The sequence below is a fragment of the Phyllobates terribilis genome, unplaced genomic scaffold, assembly GCF_046119375.1.
Source record: "Phyllobates terribilis strain yellow unplaced genomic scaffold, ASM4611937v1 Scaffold_2__4_contigs__length_985480577, whole genome shotgun sequence".
Taxonomy (NCBI): Eukaryota; Metazoa; Chordata; class Amphibia; order Anura; family Dendrobatidae; genus Phyllobates; species Phyllobates terribilis.
This window is the reverse complement of record NW_027362762.1, coordinates 691987885-692012407: the sequence shown is the minus strand read 5'-3', so window position 1 is coordinate 692012407 and position 24523 is coordinate 691987885. Positions and strand designations below refer to the sequence as shown.

At 44.6% G+C, this 24523-nt stretch overlaps 2 protein-coding genes and 2 non-coding genes across 4 annotated transcripts in view; 2 read left to right on the top strand and 2 right to left on the bottom strand.

Annotated features, from left to right (window-relative positions):
- Nucleotides 1–19642, bottom strand: part of PIK3C2B (phosphatidylinositol-4-phosphate 3-kinase catalytic subunit type 2 beta) — a 168600-nt gene extending 148958 nt beyond the window's left edge. The window contains exon 1 of the mRNA XM_073667035.1: nucleotides 19623–19642. The gene's annotated coding sequence lies outside the window, so the exon portion shown is untranslated. The remainder of the gene's footprint in view (nucleotides 1–19622) is intronic.
- On the top strand, nucleotides 19113–19185 carry TRNAK-UUU (transfer RNA lysine (anticodon UUU)). The gene has a single exon. It is a non-coding gene; the product is annotated as a tRNA-Lys (tRNA).
- On the bottom strand, nucleotides 19433–19505 carry TRNAK-UUU (transfer RNA lysine (anticodon UUU)). The gene has a single exon. It is a non-coding gene; the product is annotated as a tRNA-Lys (tRNA).
- Nucleotides 19643–19783: 141 nt separating the features above from the next.
- Nucleotides 19784–24523, top strand: part of MDM4 (MDM4 regulator of p53) — a 67115-nt gene continuing 62375 nt past the window's right edge. The window contains exon 1 of the mRNA XM_073667037.1: nucleotides 19784–19968. The gene's annotated coding sequence lies outside the window, so the exon portion shown is untranslated. The remainder of the gene's footprint in view (nucleotides 19969–24523) is intronic.

The window sequence follows — 24523 nt, the reverse complement described above, 5'->3', positions numbered from 1 at the left end:
ATTGTAATCCCTTTTTATGTGAAAGTTTTTTTTTAAATAGGCAGCTGGACAGGGAAGAATAACAGTGAGTCAGCCCTTCAGCCAGGAGGAACCTCGGGAGATGTTACTAGGTGGTTCAGGGCCGGCTCCAGGTTTTCGTGGACCCTTTAGCACATACCACAATTAAAAATGCACAGATATGGTGGAGAAATATAGGTATATAACACAGGACCCAGCCTGCCACTTCATCCTTCACATATGCAGACGTGCACACGCAGACAGTACCCAGACATGCGCATACACACAGTACGCAGACATGCTCACACACAGTACGCAGACATGCTCACACACAGTACGCAGACATGCGCACACACAGTACGCAGACATGCGCACACACAGTACGCAGACATGCGCACACACAGTACGCAGACATGCACACACAGTACGCAGACATGCACACACAGTACGCAGACATGCACACACACACGGTACGCAGACATGCACACACACAGTACGCAGACATGCACACACACAGTACGCAGACATGCACACACACACAGTACACAGACATGCACACACAGTACACAGACATGCACACACAAAGTACGCAGACATGCACACACACACAGTACGCAGACATACACATACAGTACGCAGACATGCACACAGTACGCAGACATGCACACACACAGTACGCAGATATGCACACACACATTAAGCAGACATGCACACACATACATTATGCAGACATGCACGCACAGTACGCAGAAATGCGCGCACACACAGTATGCAGACATGCACGCACACACAGTATGCAGACATGCACGCACACACAGTACGCAGACATGCACGCACACACAGTAAGCAGACGCACACACATTACGCAGATATGCACACACACATTACGCAGACATGCACACACATTACGCAGACATGCACACACATTACGCAGACATGCACACACATACATTATGCAGACACACACACACATACATTACGCAGACATGCACACACAGTACGCATACACACACAGTACGCAGACATGCACACACACATTACGCAGACATGCACACACACAGTACGCAGACATGCACACACACAGTACGCAGACATGCACACACACACACAGTATGCAGACATACACATACAGTACGCAGACATGCACACACAGTACGCAGACATGCACACACACAGTACGCAGACATGCACACACACAGTACGCAGATATGCACACACACAGTACGCAGATATGCACACATACATTAAGCAGACATGCACACACATACATTATGCAGACATGCACACACAGTACGCAGAAATGCGCGCACACACAGTATGCAGACATGCGCACACACAGTACGCAGACATGCGCACACACAGTACGCAGACATGCGCACACACAGTATGCAGACATGCGCACACACACAGTATGCAGACATGTGCACACACATTATGCAGACATGCACACACATACATTACGTAGACATGCACACACATACATTACGCAGACATGCACACACATACATTACGCAGACACGCACACACAGTACGCAGACAAGCGCACACACAGTACGCAGACATGCGCACACACAGTACGCAGACATGCGCACACACAGTACGCAGACATGCGCACACACAGTACGCAGACATGCGCACACACAGTACGCAGACATGCGCACACACACAGTATGCAGACATGCGCACACACACAGTATGCAGACATGTGCACACACACAGTACGCAGACATGCACACACACAATACGCAGAGAGGCACATACACAGTTGGCAGACATGCACACACATGTTACGCAGACATGCACACACACATTACTCAGACATGCACACACAGTACGCAGACATGCACACACACTACACAGACATGCATTCACAGAGCACACAGACATACACACACAGTACGCAGACATACACACACACAGAGTACGCAGACATGTACACACAGTACGCAGACATGCGCACACACGCACACATACAATACGCAGACATGCACATACATAAACACACACAGATATGTAGACATACAGGCATACATACATATTTGAAGACAAATTCATAAAAACACATATAAAACAGACAAATATATATACACAGATATTCACATCATACATGCAAACACACAGGCACATTAGAAATATTTTTAATATGAAGAAGCTGGCAACAAGCCTTGCTCACCTCCCCCCAGCCTGTCTCCCGTCCAGCTCCTCTGGCATGTGGCTGTGCGGGGCTGCTGGTGCGTGTTTGATGGATGTCACTTTCATAGACATGGCCCTAGACCATCAGGGGGGCCCACTCGCCGTCGGGCCTGGGCCGCTCCACCAGCAGCTGTGCAGTGCCGCTGGCGCTGTTTGATGGGCGTCACTTTATCAGCTATGGCCGCACCCAGTGCGCTGTGTGGTTGTATCTAGTAGTAAAGAAGCAGCTGGGGCGACACACAAGAAAATGAAAGGTGCAGTGTCGCCCCTGCCGTGTCATTACTAGCAGACACAGCCGCACAGCGCACTGTGCGCGGCCATGTCTGGTAAAGTGACACCCATCAAACAGTGCCAGCGGCCCTGCACAGCGGCTGGGGGAGAATTATCCAAGCATGTTCGCTCATCACTAGTTATTAACTGTGCCGAAGCTTCTATTCAGCACATGAAGCTCATTAAGCTCTATGTGCCTGCAGAAGAGAAGACAGATAGCGGTGATGAGCCACTTCTGTCTTCTCTGGGGACATGCGGCTCATTTGTACAGTGCTGTGCAGTGTGGTCAAGCTGTGCAGTGCTACACTGATGATGGCAGAGCGGGACACTTGGCTCACTGCCCGGGACAGTAGGACAGAGTACGAAATCTGGGACTGTCCCACTGGATTCAGGACGGTTAAGTGCCGTGGCCACATCTAAGATGAAGTTGAAAATTAGAAGTGAGATAGCCAAGCTGGGGCATGGATTGAACACTGGGAGTGGGCAGAAGGTGTAAGGAAAGTAAAATACTATCAGGAAAGATGGAACACCTTCCACAGGTAATGAGTGTGACTACTGAATACTATCTAAGATATGTGCCACCACATGTAACCACTATGTATGTGCCTCAAATGGACACAGAAGATATAATGAACGAGTCATGTAACTGCTGCTCTCTATATAATAGGTCTATCAAGTTCATCAGTAAATTCCATTTTATTTTTATAACATGGAAGGAATGCTTCCTTGCATATACTGTAAGTCTGGAGTTAATGTGTCATCTGCAGAGGTTAACAACACACACCCTGAGGAACCCGTTTCACTGGTGTCGAGGGTCACAGCAAGAAACCTCAGCCTGTGTGACCCTTACATGTGAATGTGCATGCAGATTTTACTGCTGATGTCGCCTCTGAAAAGTACAGTGTACTACAACCCCTGGCAAAAACTATGGAATCACCGGGCTCGGAGGATGTTCATTCAGTTGTTTAATGTTGTTGAAAAAAAGCAGATCACAGACATGGCACAAAAGTAAAGTCATTTCAAATGGCAACTTTAGGGCTTTAAGAAACACTAAAAGAAATCAAAATTGAAAATGTGGTACTGAGTAAGGGTAATTTTTTTCAAACCAAGCAGATGGAAAAAATTATGGAATCACTCAATTCTGAGGAAAAAATTATGGAATCACCCTGTAAATTTTCATTTCCAAAACTAACACCTGCATCAAATTAGATCTGCTCATTAGTCTGCATCTAAAAAGGAGTGATCACACCTTGGAGGGCTGTTGCACCAAGTAGACTGACATGAATCATGGCTTCAACATGAGAGATGTCAATTGAAACAAAGGAGAGGATTATAAAACTCTTAAAAGAAGGTAAATCATCACGCAATGTTGCAAAAGATGTTGGTTGTTCACAGTCAGCTGTGTCTAAAATCTGGACCAGATACAAACAACAGGGGAAGGTTGTTAAAGGCAAACATACTGGTAGACCAAGGAAGACATCAAAGCGTCAAGACCGGAAACTTAAAGCAATATGTCTCCAAAACAGGAAATGCACACCAAAACAAATGAGGAATGAATGGGAGGAAACTGGAGTCAATATCTGTGACCGAACTGTAAGAAACCGCCTAAAGGAAATGGGATTTACATATAGAAAAGCTAAACATAAGCCATCATTAACACCTAAACAGAAAAAAACAAGGTTACAATGGACTAAGAAAAAGCAATCGTGGACTGTGGATGACTGGATGAAAGTCATATTCAGTGATGAATCGCGAATCTGCATTGGGCAAGGTGATGATGCTGGAACTTTTGTTTGGTGCCGTTCCAATGAGATTTATAAAGATGACTGCATGAAGAGAACATGCAAATTTTCAGAGTCATTGATGATATGGGGCCGCATGTCAGGTAAAGGCACTGGGGAGATGCCTGTCATTACATCTTCAATAAATGCCCAAGCTTACATTGATATTTTGGACAGTTTTCTTATCCCATCAATTGAAAGGATGTTTGGGGATGATGACATCATTTTTCAAGATGATAATGCATCCTGCCATAGAGCAAAAACAGTGAAAACGTTCCTTGAAAGAAGACGCATAAGGTCAATGTCATGGCCTGCAAATAGTCCGGATCTCAATCCAATTGAAAATCTTTGGTGGAAGTTGAAGAAAATGGTCCATGACAAGGCTCCAACCTGCAAAGCTGATCTGGCAACAGCAATCAGAGAAAATTGGAGCCAGATTGATGAAGAGTACTGTTTGTCACTCATTAAGTCCATGCCTCAGAGACTGCAAGCTGTTATTAAAGCCAGAGGTGGTGCAGCAAAATACTAGTGATGTATTGGAGTGTTCTTTTGTGTGTTTGTTTTTCATGATTCCATATTTTTTTCCTCAGAATTGAGTGATTCCATAATTTTTTCCCTCTGCTTGGTCTGAAAAAAAATCACCCTTACTGAGTACCATATTTTTAATCTTGATTTCTTTTAGTGTTTCTTAAAGCCCTAAAGTTGCCATTTGAAATGACTTTAGTTTTGTGCCATGTCTGTGATCTGCTTTTTTTCAACAACATTAAACAACTGAATGAACATCCTCCGAGCCCGGTGATTCCATAATTTTTGCCAGAGGTTGTATAAGGCCACAGCAATATCCAGAACACGGGGCAGATCAGCCTGCAAATTTTATTTTCAGTATTCTTATTTTGTGCTGCATGGGAAGTAGGTTTTATGTAATTAAACCAATTCACATATATTATACTGTACTTTGTTGCAGATTTTTGGCATTTGTGATCTCGGCCATATGATGCTTGGCTGGAAACACCATCGGAATTTCTAAAACAAAAATTGTCTAATTATAACCAGAAATGCACATACGCATATTATATTCACACTCATAATAGTATTTTGAGGACTGAAATATCCTTTACTTAATCACATATTGAAAGCTAACAAGTTAATTGTGGGTGGTCTTGTTACTGTGGTCCAAGTCAGCTATTTAATGTAAGGAACGTTTGCAGTTGTTGTGGTTTCTATGCCATTTAGTAAGGCCCCATTCAAACCATATTTTTGCATCTTGTTGAAAGTTTTATTTTTCTAAAATTTGAATAAAAAGGTATCTGTTGCCATTAACTTCTATTGCATAAAAACAGTATTCATCGGGATCCTCTTCTTCGAGAGGTTGTTTACTGCTTGAACAGCCACTTGTTCACTACTCTGACAACCTCTTTCTGAATCCCTATGTTTTCCCCCAGTAAAATAATAATACCTACAGTACAGACCAAAAGTTTGGACACACCTTCTCATTTAAAGATTTTTCTGTATTTTCATGACTTTGAAAATTGTACATTCACACTGAAGGCATCAAAACTATGAATTAGCACATGTGGAATTGTATACTTAACAAAAAAGTGTGAAACAACTGAAAATGTCTTATATTCTAGGTTCTTCAAAATAGCCACCCTTTGCTTTGATGACTGCTTTGCACACTCTTGGCATTCTCTTGATGAGCTTCAAGAGGTAGTCACCGGAAATGGTTTTCACTTCACAGGTGTGCCCAGTCAGGTTTAATAAGTGGGATTTCTTGCTTACAAATGGGGTTGGGACCATCAGTCTTGTTGTGCAGAAGTCTGGTGGAAACACAGCTGATAGTCCTACTGAATAGACTGTTAGAATTTGTATTATGACAAGAAAAAAGCAGCTAAGTAAAGAAAAACGAGTAGCCATCATTACTTTAAGAAATGAAGGTCAGTCTGCGAAAAAATTGGGAAAACTTTGAAAGTGTCCCCAAGTGCAGTTGCAAAAACCATCAAGCGCTACAAAGAAACTGGCTCACATGAGGACCGCCCCAGGAAAGGAAGACCAAGAGTCACCTCTGCTTCTGAGGATAAGTTTATCCGAATCACCAGCCTCAGAAATCGCAGGTTAAGAGCAGCTCAGATTAGAGACCAGGTCAATGCCACACAGAGTTCTAGCAGCAGACACATCTCTTCAACAACTGTTAAGAGGAGACTTTGCAGCAGGCCTTCATGGTAAAATAGCTGCTAGGAAACCACTGCTAAGGACAGGCAACAAGCAGAAGAGACTTGTTTGGGCTAAAGAACACAAGGAATGGACATTAGACCAGTGGAAATCTGTGCTTTGGTCTGAGTCCAAATTTGAGATCTTGAGTTCCAACCACCGTGTCTTTGTGCGACGCAGAAAAGGTGAACGGATGGACTCTACATGCCTGGTTCCCACCGTGAAGCATGGAGGAGGAGGTGTGATGGTGTGGGGGTGCTTTGCTGGTGACACTGTTGGGGATTTATTCAAAATTGAAGGCATACTGAACCAGCATGGCTACCACAGCATCTTGCAGCGGCATGCTATTCCATCCGCTTTGCGTTTAGTTGGACCATCATTTATTTTTCAACAGGACAATGACCCCAAACCCACCTCCAGGCTGTGTAAGGGCTATTTGACCAAGAAGGAGAGTGATGGGGTGCTACGTCCGGTGACCTGGCCTCCACAGTCACAAGACCTGAACCCAATCTAGATGGTTTGGGGTGAGCTGGACCGAAACAAGTGCTAAGCATCTCTGGGAACTCCTTCAAGATTGTTGGAAGACCATTTCCGGTGACTACCTCTTGAAGCTCATCAAGAGAATGCCAAGAGTGTGCAAGTCAGTCATCAAAGCAAAAGGTGGCTACTTTGAAGAACCTACAATATAAGACATAGTTTCAGCTGTTTCACACGTTTTTGATAAGTATATAATTCCACATGTGTTAATTAATAGTTTTGATGCTTTCAGTGTGAATGTACAATTTTCATAGTTATGAAAATACAGAAAAATCTTTAAATGAGGTATGTCCAAACTTTTGGTCTGTACTGTATACTCGACTCTGGTGCTGGCGCCGTTGAAGCGGTGTCGGTGCTGTCTCTACCGGGGTTTGAGTGACATAATAATGTCACGTGGTCCCTGTGACCAATCAGCGCTGTCTTCACTCGCCTCTCCTTCAGACAAATCAAGGCATCTGGAGGAAGCTAGAGATGCTGCTGTCTCACTTCCTCTGGATGTCAATTATGTTAGTAGGAGATTAGAGTTCTTTCGCACTGGTTGTCTGCACGCAGTGGACAATTGAGAACTCGAAGCTTATAAAAGGGTCTGCGGATGTGCCACCTACGGCGCCATTTTCTTGGAGACCTGCTCTTTTATTGGACACCACAAAAATGACTGTATCGGAGCGAGATTTAAAATAGGAGGCAAGTGACTGATGGATCAGTGCCCTGTCATTCAAACGCAGGAGGCAGACGGACAGGCAAAAGCAGGAAGAAAAGACCCTAACCACAGTCCTGCCCCGATGCATGGAAATATCATTACAAGAAAACTTCAAACGTTGAGTAAACAAAAAACACAAAACGGATTTACTCACCAAAGGTATCATTTTAATCAGTATTACAGCGCCAATATGGCAATGCTTATGCTTTATTTAAAGGGAATCTGTCACCCCCTGGGATGTATATAACCTATTAATATGGCCATACAGGTGATAGAAATGTTAAACTAGTCCTTCCTGTATGCCTCATGTTAATGGTCTTGTTGTTGAGAAATGTTATTTTATTTCTTTATGCTAATGATTTCTTCCAGGCTCCGAGGCATACGGTGCCTGGAAGAAATCCCCGCTTCCTCTCTTCATTATAATACCACTCCCCTCCCCTGCACGTCACAGTGCTCTGTGACGGGTAGTTGTGGTGCCGGAATCCCGCGCCTGCGCCCTGCACGCCTTCCACAATCCATGTCTTTTCCTCCCTTCTATTGGCAGTGTATAGAGAGATCTTCTGCACAGGCGCTGGTGAGTCACTGTGACTTCCGCTCCAGTGACCACGATGTGCGCGACTATAAGGTGCTCTCCCCACTTCCTCCCAGCATAGTCATCGCTAGAAACCATGTGTCCATTGCTAGGAACCGTATGTATGTATGTGTGTATATATATATGTATATATATATATATATATATATATATATATATATATATATACAGTACAGACCAAAAGTTTGAACACACCTTCTCATTTAAAGATTTTTATGTATTTTCATGACTTTGAAATTGTACATTCACACTGAAGGCATCAAAACTATGAATTAACACATGTGGAATTATATACTTAACAAAAAAGTGGGAAACAACTGAAAATATGTCTTATATTTTAGGTTCTTCAAAGTAGCCACCTTTTGCTTTGATGACTGCTTTGCACACTCTTGGCATTCTCTTCATGAGCTTCAAGAGGTAGTCACCGGAAATGGTTTTCACTTCACAGGTGTGCCCTGTCAGGTTTAATAAGTGGGATTTCTTGCCTTATAAATGGGGTTGGGACCATGGGGTTGTGCAGAAGTCAGGTGGATACACAGCTGATAGTCCTACTGAATAGACTGTTAGAATTTGTATTATGGCAAGAAAAAAGCAGCTAAGTAAAGAAAAACAAGTGGCCATTACTTTAAGAAATGAAGGTCAGTCAGTCCGAAAAATTGGGCAAACTTTGAAAGTGTCCCCAAGTGAAGTTGCAAAAACCATCAAGCGTTACAAAGAAACTGGCTCACATGAGGACCGCCCCAGGAAAGGAAGACCAAGAGTCACCTCTGCTTCTGAGGATAAGTTTATCCGAGTCACCAGCCTCAGAAATCGCAGGTTAACAGCAGCTCAGATTAGAGACCAGGTCAATGCCACACAGAGTTCTAGCAGCAGACACATCTCTTCAACAACTGTTAAGAGGAGACTTTGTGCAGCAGGCCTTCATGGTAAAATAGCTGCTAGGAAACCAGTGCTAAGGACAGGCAACAAGCAGAAGAGACTTGTTTGTGCTAAAGAACACAAGGAATGGACATTAGACCAGTGGAAATCTGTGCTTTGGTCTGATGAGTCCAAATTTGAGATCTTTGGTTCCAACCACCGTGTCTTTTTGCGACGCAGAAAAGGTGAACGGATGGACTCTACATGCCTGATTCCCACCGTGAAGCATGGAGGAGGAGGTGTGATGGTGTGGGGGTGCTTTGCTGGTGACACTGTTGGGGATTTATTCAAAATTGAAGGCATACTGAACCAGCATGTCTACCACAGCATCTTGCAGTGGCATGCTATTCCATCCGGTTTGCGTTTAGTTGGACCATCATTTATTTTTCAACAGGACAATGACCCCAAACACACCTCCAGGCTGTGTAACGGCTATTTGACCTAGAAGGAGAATGATGGGGTGCTACGCCAGATGACCTGGCCTCCACAGTCACCAGACCTGAACCCAATCGAGATGGTTTGGGGTGAGCTGGACCGCAGAGTGAAGGCAAAAGGGCAAACAAGTGCTAAGCATCTCTGGGAACTCCTTCAAGATTGTTGGGAGACCATTTCCGGTGACTACCTCTTGAAGCTCATCAAGAGAATGCCAAGAGTGTGCAAAGCAGTCATCAAAGCAAAAGGTGGCTACTTTGAAGAACCTAGAATATAAGACATATTTTCAGTTTTTTCACACTTTTTTGTTAAGTATATAATTCCACATGTGTTAATTCATAGTTTTGATGCCTTCAGTGTGAATGTACAATTTCAAAGTCATGAAAATACAGAAAAATCTTTAAATGAGAAGGTGTGTCCAAACTTTTGGTCTGTACTGTATATACACACACACACACACATATACCAGGATGGGGGACATGTATACCAGAATGGGGGACATGCATGTATACCAGGATGAGAGACATGCATGTATACCAGAATGAGAGACATGCATGTATACCAGAATGAGAGACATGCATGTATACCAGGATGAGAGACATGTATACCAGGATGAGGGAAATATATACCAGGAAGGGTCCCATGATGGGGGACATATATACCAGAATGGGACACATGTATACCAGGATGAGAGACATGCATGTATACCAGAATGGGAGACATGTATACCAGGATGAGAAACATGTATACCAGGATGAGAGACATGCATGTATACCAGAATGAGAGACATGCATGTATACCAGAATGAGAGACATGCATGTATACCAGGATGAGAGACATGTACACCAGGATGAGGGAAATATATACCAGGAAGGGTCCCATGATGGGGGACATATATACCAGGATGAGAGACATGCATGTATACCAGAATGGGAGACATGTATACCAGGATGAGAGACATGTATACCAGGATGAGAGACATGCATGTATACCAGGATGAGAGACATGGATGTATACCAGGATGAGAGACATGCATGTATACCAGAATGAGAGACATGCATGTATACCAGAATGAGAGACATGCATGTATACCAGAATGAGAGACATGCATGTATACCAGGATGAGAGACATGTATACCAGGATGAGGGAAATATATACCAGGAAGGGTCCCATGATGGGGGACATATATACCAGAATGGGAGACATGTATACCAGGATGAGAGACATGTATACCAGGATGAGAGACATGCATGTATACCAGGATGGGAGACATGTATACCAGGATGAGAGAAATATATACCAGGATGAGAGAAATATATACCAGGATGGGAGAGGGGGACATGTATACCAGGATGGGTGACATGCATGTATACCAGGATGAGAGACATGTATACCAGGATGAGAGACATGCATGTATAGCAGGATGAGAGACATGCATGTATACCAGGATGAGAGACATGCATGTATACCAGGATGAGAGACAATTATACCAGGATGAGAGAAATATATACCAGGAAGGGTCCCATGATGGGGGACATGTATACCAGAATGAGAGACGTGCATGTATACCAGGATGAGAGACATACATGTATACCAGGATGGGGATATATATATTCCTGGAAGGGGCCCAGGATGGAGAACATATATACCAGGACGAGGCCTAGGATTTGGGACATATATACTAGAATGGGTGGCATATATACGTGGATGGGGGACATGTTTACCAGGATGGGGGACATGTTTACCAGGAATGAGGACATGTATACCAGGGAGGGGACCAGGATGGGGAACATATATACTAGAATGGGGGGCATATATATCTGGATGGGGGACATATATACCAGGATGGGGGACATATATACCAGGAAGGGGTCCAGGATGGGCAACATATATACTACAATGGGGGGCATATATATCTGGATGGGGGACATGTATACCAGGATGGGGGACATATATACCAGGATGGGGGACATATATACCAGGATGGGGCCCAGGATGGAGGACATATATACCAGGAAGGGGGCTAGGATGGGGGACATATATACCAGGAAGAGGCCTAGGATGGAGGACATTAGCACAGGATAAAGGACATATATACCAGGAAGGGGCCCAGAATGGGGAACATATATATCAGGATGAGGGACATATATGAGGAAGGAGCCCAGGATGGGGGACATATATATCAATAAGGGGGAGATATATACCAGGTTGGTGTTATGATAGGCTACAAGCACTAAGGAAAGACAGGAGATCTGTCCCTACAATAGAACTAAGCTAGATCCCTACGATGTAACGGGGAACCTGATCCTGCGATCAGACCCGCTAAAGTCCTCAGCTAGTCTGAACGAAGACCTATAGATGTGAGGGAGGGATCCCTACAAGAACTAGGGACTGGGAGAAAGATGGACACCTCCTAGCAGAAATTGTAGCAGTAAAAAGACAAACACACAACACAGAATATAAAGGTCAAAAGACCTAGCTAAACTGACTGAGAAAGGTTACAAAGCACCTGGCTAGCTTAAGAGTAGAAATTACAATGAAGTCTAGCATGGCCAGAAGGGCGGAGCAGGATTAAATAGGCAAAAAGGTCATGTGACCAGCAAAATAGAAAAAACCTAGCAGGAGAGTTCTAACAGTACCCCCTCTTCTAAGAGGATCCTCCGGATCCCCTAGGCTCAGGCTTATCAGGAAACCTCTTGTGAAACGCTCTGACAAGTCTGGACGCAGAAACATCATCCGACCTCACCCATGAGTTATCCTCGGGACCAAAACCCTTCCAAGCGACGAGATACTGCAAACTCCCCCTATACTGTCTAGAATTAAGGATGCGGGAAATTTCATATTCCCCGTCCTCCACCACCGGAGGAACAGTGGCAGTGGCGTCTCTATCTGATACATCAGCTTTTTTCAATAGAGAAACATGAAACACCGGATTAATCTTCCAGGAGGTAGGAACCTCCAACCTAACAGCAGATTAGTTAACTACCTGAAGCATGTTAAAGGGCCCTACAAACTTGGGACCCAATTTTTTAGAAGGAATCCTCAACCGCAGATTCTTAGAGGACAACCCAACCATGTCACAACCGTAAACAAAACCTCTTGACGTTTCCTGTCAAAGTACCTCTTAGATTTTTTGTTAGCCTCCTGAAGATTACCACGCACATCCGTCCAAACTCTCTCCAAATCACCGGAAAAACTCTCCTCCTCAGGCACAGCCGATACCAATTTGGAGAATGACCCAAAAGACGGATGTCTCCCAGAACAACAAAAAAAAGGCGAACACCCAGCAGAAGAGGATGTATGGTTGTTAAGAGCAAATTCAGCAAGCGGCAGAAACTCAGACCACCCCTCTTGATTGTCTGCCACAAAACAACGCAAGAACTGCTCAACATCCTGATTCTTCCTTTCTGTCTGGCCATTAGACTCAGGATGATATCCAGATGAAAATGACAAATGAACTCCCAACCTGTCACAAAAGGCACGCCAAAAACGAGCCACGAACTGAGGTCCCCTATCAGAAACAATGTCAGTAGGAACACCATGGAGTCTGAAAATTTCCTTGACAAAGGCCTTAGCGAGTGTCTTAGTGCAGGGCAGTTTGATGAAGGGAACCAAGTGACACATCTTGCTAAAACGGTCCACGACCACCCAGATGACCGTGAAACCCTCAGAGGAGGGAAGGTCAGTAATAAAGTCCATAGCCAGATGTGTCCAAGGTGCACTAGGAACCTCCAGAGGGCAAAGCAACCCCGCAGCAGGAGTGTGAGAAGACTTAGATCTAGCACACACTGTACATTGGCGCACCCACTTAATGACTTCCTTCTGCCATCCAGGCCACCAAAAACTGCGACCCACAAGTCTCTTGGTCTCAGAAATTCCTCGATGACCTGCCAACCGAGACTCATGACACTCAACAAACAAATCTCTCCTAAAGGTCCTAGGCACAAACAACCTCCCATGGGGAGTGTTAGATGGGGCATTCTCCTGTGCTTTAAGAATCTCATCTTCCAAAACGGAGTCCAATGCAGCAATCACAACACCTTCTTGTAAAATGCTCTGCTCCTCCTCAGCACCGACCATGGGAGAAAAGCTGCGAGACAACGCATCAGCTTTAACATTCTTGGTACCCGTGATGTAAGTAACGGAAAAATTAAACCGTGAAAAAAAAAGTGCCCACCTAGCCTGACGGGCATTCAAGCGCTTGGCAGCATCAAGATAGATCAGATTTTTATGATCAGTGAAAACCTGAATGGGAAATTCAGCACCTTCCAAGAGATGACGCCAGTGTTCAAATGCAAGTTTAATAGCCAGCAATTCCCGATTACCAATATCGTAATTAAGTTCAGTCTCAGAAAATTTTTTTGAAAAAAAGACACAGGGATGTACTCCATCCTTGCTTTCCTGAGACGACACCGCACCGACCCCCACAGAAGAAGCATCAACCTCGACCCCCACAGAAGAAGCATCAACCTCAACCAAAAACGGCTTAGTCACATCAGGCTGCATAAGGATGGAGGCAGAGCTGAACCTCTCCTTTAGAAACACAAACGCCTCAATGGCCTCAGTAGTCCACTGAACCGTATTAGCACCTTTCCTGGTGAGATTGGTCACTGGTTTAACAATAATAGAAAATTTTTTAATGAATTTTCTGTAATAATTGGCGAAACCCAAAAACCTCTGTATCAATTTCAAACCAATAGGCCTAGGCCATTCCTGCACAGCTTGAACTTTCACCGGATCCATCTCAAAGCCCTCGCTGGAGATAATGTAGCCCAAAAAACTAATTCTCTGTACAGCGAACTCACATTTCTCCAGCTTAGCAAAAAGCGAATTGTCAATTAATAACTGTAATACCTCACGTAAGCTCCGCCAATGAGACTCCAGATCAGGCGAATAAATCAAAATGTCATCCAAATACACAACCACATTTTTGCCGATCAAAGGTCTAAGGATGTCATTAATCAGATTCTGAAAAAAATGCTGGTGCATTGGTAAGACCAAAAGGCGTAACCAGATTCTCAAAATGACCCACAGGAGTGTTAAAAGCAGTCTTCCATTCATCACCCTACTTCATGCGCAACAAATTGTATGCCCCCCGGAGATCAATTTTAGAGAACCACTTGGCCCCCACTAACTGGTTAAATAAATCAGGAATCAATGGCAGTGGGTAAGGATTGCGTACAGTAATTTTATTAATCTCGCGAAAGTCCAGACAAGGACGTAAACCGCCGTCCTTTTTTTTAACAAAAAAAATCCAACAGCCACAGGTGACTTAGAAGGTCTGATATGACCGGCGGCCAAGCTTGTCTGTATGTATTCCTCCAAAGCCTTTCTCTCCGGAATAGTAAGATTAAATTAACGACTTTTAGGAAGAGTCGCACCAGGGACAAATTCAATGGTACAATCATAGTCTCTATGGGGAGGCAAAATTTGCGACTCCTCCTCAGAAATAAATTTCCAAAAATCCTGAATAGGTACAGGTAATTCCCCTTTATCCACAGCAGCAATGCGCCCATTACAACACTTGTCATAACACTTAGGGCTCCAGGACTTAATTTCATTAGTAGACCAATCCAGTACAGGATTGTGCAATTTTAACCAGGGTAACCCCAAAATTACTGGAGAAGGCAAATTATTTAATACTACCAAATCCAAATTTTCTTGGTGAATACCATTAATAGTGAGGGGAAATTCATAAACCTTGTAACACATTTCAAGGGAGAGCCATCGACAGAAACCACGGCAATAGGGGATGACAAAGGTTTGGGTTTTAATTTAAGTTTTTCCAAGAATCCCCCATTAATCACATTCAGAGTAGAACTATAATCCACAAATACTCGAAATTCAATTAATTCTTCCTGAGCTGCAGTAGTAGCAGAAAGAAATACCCCCTTAGTGTTTAAACAGGCTATACGGGCGTAACTGAACTTTTTTTTTTTTTTTTTCATACGAAGCTCACAGTTCTTAATGAAATGGTCAGATTTTCCGCAATAAAAGCACAAACCTTCAGAAAACCTGCGTTCTTTTTCCTGAGAGCGGGGTGACATCGCCCCAATCTCCATCGGCTCTCCAATGTCAGTACAGACCCTCTCAAGACTAGGAGCTGACATGGCAAAGGATTTACTCTCATTAACCCTTGCACGCAGTCTCCTGTCCACCCATATAGCTAATTGCATTGCCTCCTGCAAGTTTCCAGGTGTAGGATAAGCAATAAGCAGATCCTTAACTCTTTCACCTAGCCCAGCAAGAAACAAACTTTTCAGAGCTGAATCCTTCCACCCCACCTGAGCAGACCACCGACGGAAGTGAGTACAATAATTTTCCACATTACCTGATCCCTGTCTCAAAAGTCTCAATTCCGTCTCAGCTGATGAGACACGATCATGATCATCATACAACAACCCCAAAGCAGTAAAAAAACTATCCACTGATCTAAAGCACGGATCACTAGGTTGGAGAGAAAAGGCCCATCCCTGAGGTTCTTTGCGCAAAAGTGACATTATGAACCCTATGCGCTGTGATTCATCACCAGAGGATCTGGGTCTCAAACGAAAATACAATAAACAAGCATTTTTAAAGGAAAAAAAATCTTGTTGTTCACCAAAAAATAAATCAGGCAATCGTACCTTTGGCTCCACAAAATGCGCTCCAGAACAGCTACTCACGTGTTGTTGGAGCTCGGCCACGTCCACAGAGAGTCCCTGCAGGCGTTGAGCCAAATCCTGAACCGAAACCATGATGGAAACTGGAGGTCTTTCCTTAGAGATATTTTTGGGCTGGACTTACTGTTATGATAGGCTACAAGCACTAAGGAAAGACAGGAGATCTGTCCCTACAATAGAACTAAGCTAGATCCCTACGATGTAACGGGGAACCTGATCCTGCGATCAGACCCGCTAAAGTCCTCAGCTAGTCTGAACGAAGACCTATAGATGTGAGGGAGGGATCCCTACAAGAACTAGGGACTGGGAGAAAGATGGACACCTCCTAGCAGAAATTGTAGCAGTAAAAAGACAAACACACAACACAGAACATAAAGGTCAAAAGACCTAGCTAAACTGACTGAGAAAGGTAACTAAGCACCAGGCTAGCTTAAGAGTAGAAATTACAATGAAGTCCAGCAAAGCCAGGAGGGCGGAGCAGGATTAAATAGGCAAAAAGGTCATGTGACCAGCAAAATAGAAAAAACCTAACAGGAGAGTTCTAACAGTTGGGGGACAAATATATCAGGAAGGGGCCCAGAATGAGGGACATATATACCTGGAAGTGGCCCAGGATGGATGACATATATGCCTCATAGGGGTCTAGGATGGGGGACATTAAAATAAAACGAAGGGGGGAGGGATGAACACATATGTCTTTATAGGATTTTTAACACTACAAGGGCATACAGTTGACCAACATTCATGGGGGAGGGAGTGCCAGGTCCAAATTTTGCTCTTGGGCCCATTAGACTCTAGTTACTCAACTAAAAATCACGGATAGCATTTGTACGAGAAAATTAGTCGTCTAATTGATCCCTGAAATTGCTGTATTTTTGCTCTCCACGTTTCCCAAAAAAATACAATAAAAATCGATCATAAAATCATATGTACCTCAAAATGGTACCAATACAAATGTCACCTTCGAGTAACAAAAAAATAACACTTCACACAGCTCTATGGAGCAAATAAATTTGTTATGGGTCTGAGAAAATGGTGATGCAAAATAATTATAATAAAAAAATCATACCTGGAGAATCAAGATGCCATACAATAAATGCTAATAACAAAAAACAAAAAACCAAAACAACGGTGATTGCACTCGGCAGTTTTATTTCACGTTTTCCAGTAAAATTAATGGCGTCATTCAAAACTACAACTCATCCCAAAAAAATAAGACCTCATACGGCCATGTGGATGGAAAAATGAAAAAGTTCTGACATTTGAAACAAAAGAACAAAAACAAAAAATACCTGGGCCTGTAAAGTGTAAATTTACATCTAAAAAACCCACAGTACCATTCAAAAAGAAAAGTAGTGTGAAGATCTAAGGTGAAACTGCCAGCTGATAGTAGACAGCTCCCTGTCCTGCTGATAGTAGACAGCTCCCTGTCCTGCTGATAGTAGACAGCTCCCTGTCCTGCTGATAGTAGACAGCTCCCTGTCCTGCTGATAGTAGACAGCTCCCTGTCCAGCTGATAGTAGACAGCTCCCTGTCCTGCTGATAGTAAACAGCTCCCTCTCCTGCTGATAGTAGACAGCTCCCTCTCCTGCTGATAGTAGACAGCTCCCTCTCCTGCTGATAGTAGACAGCTCCCTGTCCTGCTGATAGTAGACAGCTCCCTGTCCTGCTGATAGTAGACAGCTCCCTGTCCTGCTGATAGTAGACAGCTCCCTGTCCTGCTGATAGTAGACAGCTCCCTGTCCAGCTGATAGTAGACAGCTCCCTGTCCAGCTGATAGTAGACAGCTCCCTCTCCTGCTGATAGTAGACAGCTCCCTCTCCTGCTGATAGTAGACAGCTCCCTGTCCTGCTGATAGTAGACAGCTCCCTGTCCTGCTGATAGTAAACAGCTCCCTCTCCTGCTGATAGTAGACAGCTCCCTCTCCTGCTGATAGTAGACAGCTCCCTCTCCTGCTGATAGTAGACAGCTCCCTGTCCTGCTGATAGTAGACAGCTCCCTCTCCTGCTGATAGTAGACAGCTCCCTCTCCTGCTGATAGTAGACAGCTCCCTGTCCTGCTGATAGTAGACAGCTCCCTGTCATGCTGATAGTAGACTGCTCCCTGTCCTGCTGATAGTAGACTGCTCCCTGTCCTGCTGATAGTAGACTGCTCCCTGTCCTGCTGATAGTAGACTGCTCCCTGTCCTGCTGATAGTAGACAGCTCCCTGTCCTGCTGATAGTAGACAGCTCCCTGTCCTGCTGATAGTAGACTGCTCCCTGTCCTGCTGATAGTAGACTGCTCCCTGTCCTGCTGATAGTAGACAGCTCCCTGTCCTGCTGATAGTAAACAGCTCCCTCTCCTGCTGATAGTAGACAGCTCCCTGTCCTGCTGATAGTAGACTGCTCCCTGTCCTGCTGATAGTAGACTGCTCCCTGTCCTGCTGATAGTAGACAGCTCCCTGTCCTGCTGATAGTAGACAGCTCCCTGTCCTGCTGATAGTAGACAGCTCCCTGTCCTGCTGATAGTAGACTGCTCCCTGTCCTGCTGATAGTAAACAGCTCCCTCTCCTGCTGATAGTAGACAGCTCCCTGTCCTGCTGGTAGTAGACAGCTCCCTGTCCTGCTGATAGTAGACAGCTCCCTGTCCTGCTGATAGTAGACAGCTCCCTGTCCTGCTGATAGTAGACAGCTCCCTGTCCTGCTGATAGTAGACAGCTCCCTGTCCTGCTGATAGTAGACAGCTCCCTGTCCTGCTGCCTACATATTAGTGACTAATCTCCAGCGCTTCAGGCCTTGCGGTGATTACTACTCACTGGAAATCCCCATCGCACCTATGAGCGCCCGGATAGCTCAGTCGGTAGAGCATCAGACTTTTAATCTGAGGGTCCAGGGTTCAAGTCCCTGTTCGGGCGGCGCTCACATTTTTATTTTTTTTCATCCTAAATTTATAAATTTCTATCATTATAGTAAAAGTGCTGGTATTAGACTCCGTGTAATATTAGGGTGCAGTACGAGCACTTAGTGCACTATAGCAGTAGCTGTGACTGGGTTACTTTCCCAGGGCATGCTATACTGTGCAGTGTATTACCTCGCACATCATTGCTACAGATACATAAGAATTTAGATGAAATGTGAAAAAAAAAAAAATAAATAACGAGCCGCCCGAACAGGGACTTGAACCCTGGACCCTCAGATTAAAAGTCTGATGCTCTACCGACTGAGCTATCCGGGCTCGTTGTCAGCACCACACCCAATACGCCGTGTTATTCACGTCAGTCCACCTGTCCGTCCACATCTCTATTAAAGTCTTATGCCCTGGTCAGTACGTGACAGAAGACTTCTTACTTACAAGTAATAGGAGCCGCCGCCATATATTGTCCTACACTCGTCTCCTGCTCTGTGAGGCGCAGTGACGTCATAAACCGCTGCCCCCCTCCGGCGCTATAATCCCACACCCCGACTGTACAGAAAGTACCGCCCCTCTATGCTACACTACGGCTTCTCTATGGTGTCCACTTCCGCTTTATACGGGCCGTTATCACCCAGGCTCTTTTTCGTAAGAACCGGAACTGGAAAGCGCGACACCCTATTACGTGAACCGGAAGCGGTGAATTCCTGAACCATGGCGCCTAGTCGTCCTTAGTCCTGGCTGGGGAGGCGGCATGTGGGCCAGGATGCCATAGGCCGGATATAGGGTGAGAAGTGAAAGGCGCGAGCATTGCCCTCTGGCCAGCACGTGACCCGGTGGCAGCGGGGCTCGGTCTGCGCTCACACGGGCTCCTCGTGGTGACGGCGCGGCCGCAGTGCCCACCCTGTGTGCTGGGGAGTGGGTGACGTGGGCGCCATCACGTGCTGGGAACCTCCATGGGCCTCTTATGTGGGGCTCTCTGGGGTGTTTATCAGGGTGTCCGCGCCACAGCTGTACTCGTGTGCCAGATACCCTCCCCCATAGATTGTCAGGGCACATGGATGACAGCTGCCCCTCCTGAGCCCCAGCAGTGCTGCTCAGTGTGGTGATCTGGAGCATTTGGCTGCTCCTCCATAAAGAGCTGACTGTGGGATCCTTTATTATATGTCTTCACCCTCAGGGCACCCTGTATAATCCCAGCAGATCGATGTGGTTGAGACCCTCATGGGGTTATGGCTGCATCGGCAGCCGCACAGCCCCTTTAGTGAGCCATTCAGAAACTGCAAGCGGCTCTCACTATTCACAGTAGGTAGCCGGCTCTTTGTACCGCACTGGTTGTAAATGACCCATCACTGCTTCCACTTGTCGTTTTGTAAGGCTATGTGCCCACGATGCAGAAATGCTCTGGATTTTTTCCTGAGCGTTTCTGCATCTCCCTGGCAGAAAAAAACGCATGCGGATTGTACATGTTGATTGTACATGTGTTTTCCTGCCAGGGACATGCGGATGTGAAGCGGTCTTCACATGCATTTCCGCATGCGGGTTATCAAGCGCTTTCCAAGCAATTTTAGTATCACTTGGAAAGTGCTTGTCAACTTGGTCACACTATATAAATCCATGCAACCGACATGGATTAGTATAGTGTGACCCAAGAGAATGGTTAAAAATAAACCTATACTTACCTTCTGATGACCCCCGAGTTTTGCTGCGCTCGTTCCTGGCTGCCAAAAGATCGCGGTACGCTGTACTGAAAGACCTGCCGTCACATGACTGACGTCAGCGCAGGTCCTTCAGTCCTGCGCGATCTGTCGGCAGCAAGCACAGGGAAGGAGTCCAGGGGCCGTCGGAAGGTGAATATAATCTTTATTTTTTATTTTATTCTTTTTTTACAGTTTTTAATGGTACCTGGTTGTGGAGGAGAGTCTCCTGTCCTCCTCACCCGGGTACCATCCGCACAATTGAACGTGCCAATTACGCAAGTACAGATACAGTCTTGCGGAATTGGCGCGTTCTAATGCAAGTCAATGGCGGCGAAAACGCAGCACTTCCGCAAAATTAATGGACATGCTGCGGATTTGAGTGCAGCATAAACGCTGCGGAAAAATCCGCAGCATGGGCATTGCAAGTGCGGAATTGCATTGGAGACCATGGGGGAAGGTTTACCAAGCGTTTACGCTGCGGAAATTCCGCAGCGTAAACGCTTGAAAAACGTATCGTGGGCACACAGCCTAAGGGTCCAGCTCAGCAGCATTACATATGATGGCAAAGTAAATGAGTTCTAAAATCTTCACCCACCGTGTTTGATTCACATTGCAGCTTCTGACCTGCGGCGCTCTTTTTAACTTAAAACACAATAGCTTTGATGGTTTACAACACATTCCCTAGAGGATCCATGGAGCTGATCAGCAAAATAACACATTGAACAATACTGAAACTGCCCCCACTAATGTCTCTATGATCCACTAACAGCAAAACCTAATGGTCATTGCTCCCTGCTGATTCTCCTGGATCTCTCTGCAGCATTCATCACTGTGGATTCAACCAGCTCCTCCTCACAATGCTCCGCTCTATCAGGCTCAAGGACACCGTTCTCTCCTGGTTCTCCTATTTATCTGACCGCTCCTTCACTGTGTATTTTGCTGGCTCATCTTCCTCTCCCCTTCTCCTTAAAGTTGGGGTTCCTTAAGGTTCAGTCCTAGGCCCCCTCCTTTTTCTTCCATGTACGCCATCCACATTGGACAGACAATATATTTTGTTTTACACATCGTCTCCTGCATTACCACAAAATACCAGTGATTGTCTTTCCTCTGTCTCTAACATTGTCCTCACTCTGTTTAAAACTGAATCTGTCAAAAACGGAACTCCTTGTGTTTCCTCCCTCCACTAACCTACCTACCTATGCCTGATGTTGCCATATCCGTATGTTGTTCCACCATTACTCCCCAGCAACATGCCCGCTGTCTTGGTGTTCTACTCGATTCAGACCTTTCCTTCACTCCCTACATCAGATCACTCGCCCGCTCATGTCACCTGCACCTCAAAAACATCTCTAGAATTTGACCTTTTCTTACCTTTGACTCTTAAAAGCCAGAGGTGAATCGCGCGTCGGGGCAAGAGCGGGTGATCCCCCTTCATCTATTTCTCCATGGGAAAGTGATGTATTATCTCTATTTGCTTATAATTGACTCATATGGATACGTTTATATGACAATCTGTTATGTTTCATGACAGTATCTTGTAACTGACCCCTTGTCTGTTTACTGAGACTGGCACTACTAACCCATATCGATATTCTTGCTGATGGTCTTAGATTTGCAGCACATCAGCACTTTACACATGCCACCCCTCCAGCTTCCACTTTGTTCTTTTATGGTGGTGGCTATTTAGCATAACTTGCCATTTCTGAATCAGAAACTGCATTGTTTCCTTGCATTTACTAGCTAGAATATCCATGCACTTGTCACTCTGAGTCTCATTATTATTTTTTATGTTGGATAATTTTTCAAAATTCATCTTGGTAACACTTGACCTATCGCTTTCTAACTGACAGCAGGTTTAATGCATTTTCATCCACATGGGTCTTTTCCAATTATCGTAAATCTAGTCATTTTGTAAGATACATTTGCTTCTTCTCAAACTGTAATAGTTTCTGAAGCGCATCATTTATTGCTTTTCCCATACAAGTACTCTTCCATGGATCACTCCGCTCTGGTTTTTTATTTGTGTTGATCTTCTTAGTGCTATATTGTACTTAATGTTTTTAAATATACTAATAGTCTTTTTCATTCTTAATATATTACCTTTTTGGGTGTTTTCAGTTTACTCCAATTCTTTCCCATTCTCAATGTGTATATATAGGAGTACATCACAAGTAACACTATTATGACCCACTGTGGGGGAACATCATACTAATGTAATATGTTCCCAGCCTGATACTATACAGTTAGGTCCATATATATTTGGACAGAGACAACATTTTTCTAATTTTGGTTCTAGACATTACCACAATGAATTTTAAACAAAACAATTCAGATGCAGTTGAAGTTCAGACTTTCAGCTTTCATTTGAGGGTATCCACATTAAAATTAGATGAAGGGTTTAGGAGTTTCAGCTCCTTAACATGTGCCACTCTGTTTTTAAAGGGATCAAAAGTAATTGGACAATTGACTCCAAGGCTATTTCATGGACAGGTGTGGGCAATCCCTTCGTTATGTCATTCTCAATTAAGCAGATAAAAGGCCTGGAGTTGAGGTGTGGCGCTTGCATTTGGAAGGTTTTGCTGTGAATAAACATGCGGTCAAATGAGCTCTCCATGAAGGTGAAACAAGCCATCCTTAAGCTGCAAAAACAGAAAAAACCCATCCGAGAAATTGCTACAACATTAGGAGAGGCAAAATCTACAGTTTGGTACATCCTGAGAAAGAAAGAAAGCACTGGAGAACTAATCAATGCAAAAAGACCTGGGCGCCCACGGAAGACAACAGTGGTGGATGATCGCAGAATAATCTCCATGGTGAAGAGAAACCCCTTCACAACAGCCAACCAAGTGAACAACACTCTCCAGGAGGTAGGCGTATCAAAATCCAAATCTACCATAAAGAGAAGACTGCATGAAAGTAAATACAGAGGGTTCACTGCACGGTGCAAGCCACTCATAAGCATCAAGAATAAAAAGGCTAGACTGGACTTTGCTAAAAAACATCTAAAAAAGCCAGCACAGTTCTGGAAGAACATTCTTTGGACAGATGAAAACAAGATCAACCTCTACCAGAATGATGGAAAGAGAAAAGTATGGCGAAGGCGTGGTACAGCTCATGATCCAAAGCATACCACATCATCTGTAAAACACGGCGGAGGCAGTGTGATGGCTTGGGCATGCATGGCTGCCAGTGGCACTGGGTCACTAGTGTTTATTGATGATGTGACACAGGACAGAAGCAGCCGAATGAATTCTGATGTATTCAGAGCCATACTGTGTGCTCAGATCCAGCCAAATGCAGCCAAACTGATTGGTCGTCGTTTCATATTACAGATGGGCAATGACCCAAAACATAAAGCCAAAGCAACCCAGGAGTTTACTAAAGCAAAGAAGTGGAATATTCTTCAATGGCCAAGTCAGTCACCTGATCTCAACCCAATTGAGCATGCATTTCACTTGTTAAAGACTAAACTTAAGACAGAAAGGTCCACAAACAAACAGCAACTGAAAACCACCGCGGTGAAGGCCTGGCGGAGCATCAAAAAGGAGGAAACACAGCGTCTGGTGATGTCCATGAGTTCAAGACTTCAGGCAGTCATTGCCAACAAAGGGTTTTCAACCAAGTACTAGAAATGAACATTTT